Source organism: Triticum dicoccoides, chromosome 3A, assembly GCF_002162155.2.
Source record: "Triticum dicoccoides isolate Atlit2015 ecotype Zavitan chromosome 3A, WEW_v2.0, whole genome shotgun sequence".
Classification (NCBI taxonomy): domain Eukaryota; kingdom Viridiplantae; phylum Streptophyta; class Magnoliopsida; order Poales; family Poaceae; genus Triticum; species Triticum dicoccoides.
The window spans coordinates 130537487-130541251 of NC_041384.1; positions in this window are offsets into that span (position 1 = coordinate 130537487).

Below are 3765 nucleotides of genomic sequence, written 5' to 3' on the forward strand. Positions count from 1 at the left end.
ACATAGAAACACACAAGCTCTCTATGTGTAACACGCCCACCCCTTTAATTCCGCCCACCCACAGCCACTAATGTCTCTCACACATATGCTATCTACCTATCCCTTAATATAGCTATATATGTGTCACACAAACTTCTTCTCCCTACTAGCAAGATGCACATGCGTTGCACGGAACATCAAGATGCATTTGTATGAGAAGTTTATCTTGTGAGAGAAAAGGATGAACGAGAGAATGCCTTGTTTGCAAATGCGGAGAGGGGTGTGGGTATCTTTTGGCAAAATTGCCATAGTTTCCTTCCTGTCCGTTGGATATAAACTAGATGGCCTATATTGCAGGATGGCAGGAACACCATCATCACCAACTCTGTTTTTTATAAGAGTAGAGATATGTGAGTGTCACTGCCTCCCTCCCCACACACCCACACTTCCCAACACCGAAGGAGTAGGGTGACACCTCGATCTTGATACTAATCTATCGACTGGCTTCTCTCTCAAACATACTCACACACACACACTACCCGGCACCGAAGGAGCTAGTAGGGTGGCACATCGATCTTGATAATAATCTATCTACTCCTCTTTCAAACACACACACACACTCACTAGTTGTGCCTCTGTGCCTACCACGCACACTCTCGATACGTCTTTCTCTCCCTCCCCCCAACAATGACAGCAGAAGGGTGACAACTTGATCTGATCATAATCTATCAATTGGTTTCTCTCTCAAACATTGTGTCTCGGTGCCTCGCTCGGTAGCCCCCTCGATATGTAGACTTCTCGCGCGCGCACAGCTGTAGTGACGATGACGCTGAACCCAGTGTGCCTTGTTTTTACCGGCCTCATGTGATAGTTTTCACCCTGTTTTCTGTTAATTAACAATGCAACATTTTCTTTGTTACTACTAGTGAATGTGAAATCATTCGGGGCAGACATAAAATATATCACTTCAACCCAATTATCGCAACAACTATTTTAAAAGAAATAAGCTAGCTGCCCGTGCGTTGCACGGAACATCAAGATGCATTTGTATGATTAGTTTATCTTGTGAGAGAAAAGGTTGAACGAGGGAAGGCCTTATTTGCGAATGTGGAGAGACGTGTGGGTATATTTTTGCAAAATTGCCATAGTTTCTTTCCTATTCGTTAGATATAAATCCGGCGGCCTATATTGCAGGATGGCACGCACACCATCATCACCAACTCTATTTTCTACTCCCTCCGTCCGAAAATACTTGTCATCAAAATGGATAAAAATAGATGTATCTAAAACTAAAATACGTCTAGATACATTTCCTTTTATCCATTTTGATGACAAGTATTTCCGGACGGAGGGAGTATTTGTCTTTTTAGAGACTAGCACAAATGCCCATGCGTTGCAACAGGAGAAAAACCTGAAATCTATGAACCTTAGTTTTTTTATAGCAATCTATGAATCATAGTTGGCCGAGTTGAGAAACTGTGACAACGACGATGAGAAAAAAGATGGATGATTTGAGTGTATCATGACTTGACCTCATGACATGGGGTATGATTCTGAAATTTAGAAGTAGAACATGAAAAAATAGAAATATCAATAAACCTGAAGTAATAGAAGCAGCAAGCAAACCAAGCTAGACTAACAATTGTAGGAGCAGCAAGCAAACCAACCTAAATTGATATTGCATGCAAAAATTCTCAACCAACACATTGCAGTGGGAGAAAAAATATATTGGACGCACCTAGCTCACTACCCAATTCCCTCTATTTGAACTATCATGCTGAATCTCAATAGGCACTCTTCCTGGAATAGGCAAGGCAAAATGAAAATATGACTCCTGGAGAGAACTTCAATATCCTGTAGTAAACACAAGATACCTACAAAATTAGTTGAGAAATGGCGTTGCTACATGTTGTTATCTGAATCATAGATTGTAGAAGTCATAAAACAGCACTCATGTCTTCCGGTGCCATCTCCTTTAGATGAGTACTGCTCTCGAGTGGAAGGGCTGTTGTTGGATAGGAAAGAGAACACAAAAAAGTTTGATCAATTGCAACCTCTACAATGCTTCTATCACAAAATAACACAAACATATGAATTCGGACACATTTTCATTTTAAGTCCTGACAAATCTCTACTGCGGCATGTTGGAACGTGTCATTCCTATTATTTATAACAGCCATTAAACATCCATATATTAGATAAAGAAATGAATACACTCTGAACTGGTGATGTGCTCATTGGTTCAACTATCAATACTTTCTTGTCTTTACACTTACGCAATTAGGAAAAATAATAATGTATATTTTCTTAATCCTACAAGATATGTGGTTATGGTTACGGTTTCTTATTTTTCATCAAAATCTCGAATGGAAGGCGATTATCACCACAACTATCGCAACATCTGCTAAATTACCAACAACCTGCATTACAAATAATTATATAGTACCACCCTAGCAAATCCAGTTATTACTACTTCACAAATCCAATTACCTTTAAATGGGTCTGACATTCTTGCTCGTAATTGGAACTAGTTACTTTGTGTGCACTATCAACTATAGAAGCTCATTCACAGATTTCTCAAGAGAGTAGACCCAATCTATTAGGAGGTAAAAAAACCACACTTGGCAAGGAAAGTATGTCAATTGTTGCATGGAATTTGCTTGGCTTGAGTTTATACAGGTAGCCCTTGAGCGGTTAATTCCGGTTCGCAGCCAAGTTTGCAGCTCGTCGATTATGAGGTTGCAGGTTCCGATGCAGTCGCTTGCCTTGCCATTGAAAACCCTACTGTTTCTCTCCTTCCAAATCTGCCACCAAATGAGCATGCAAAAGGCCGAGAAATCTTTACGGTGATGCACAACGATGTTATCAAGAATATGTAGCCATCACTGTAGCAGGGAATGAGTGCCATAGCTTGGTCGTAGGTAATTGAATTTCATCAGAAAAAAATCCCCAAACAGCAGCAGAAAAAAAGAAGGTTGCAAATAAGTGTACCGTAGACTCAAACCGCATAATCCCGTTTGCTGATGGATTTGCTAATTTTTTGGCGCACAGTGGATCAACCACCACTGTTAAATATGCCTCTTCTTGGCCAACATCTCATTCATCTCGGCCAGCATCAGCCTTCGGCGTGACATCCCCAACCACCACAACCTCCTCCTCCTCCTTTACCTCATCAACAAGATGCACCTTTTCTAAGGCCTTCTTCATGCTCGCATCACTTCACAAAAAATTCCTAGGTCAGCTAATTTGCATAAAGCATGAAATCTATAGAAAGCCCAATGTGTTATGCTGAAAAAATAACACATCAAAAATCTAGAAAGAATGACATGTTTGATGTTTTAACTAATCGATTGCATTCAAAAGAAAAATGAATAACATAAAAGACTATTTACCTTCTTCGAGTAGTACAGAAGAACATAATATTCAGTATAGAGAGGGCGACGCATCACTCGCCGCCTTTTTTCCCGAGGACTACAGCACGCTTACGCCGGCCTGGACCACTTTATAAAACTCAGAACTATACAAAGGCAAACTATACGGTGGGATTAATAGAAAAGTAAATGAAGGGAAAATTACAATCTCACAAATAGTTGATACAACATAGTGCTCCAATCCATAAGAGCCCTTCATTAATTTCATTTGAATACCCGTTGGACCAAAATATATAAGATCATCAACAATCTTGCTAGAAGTAATGTGCAATTCCTCATAAACATCCCAGAAGAGCTTGGAGTTCCTTCGCTTCCATATATTCCACATGACCGCAGTAAGCACAATAGAGTGAAT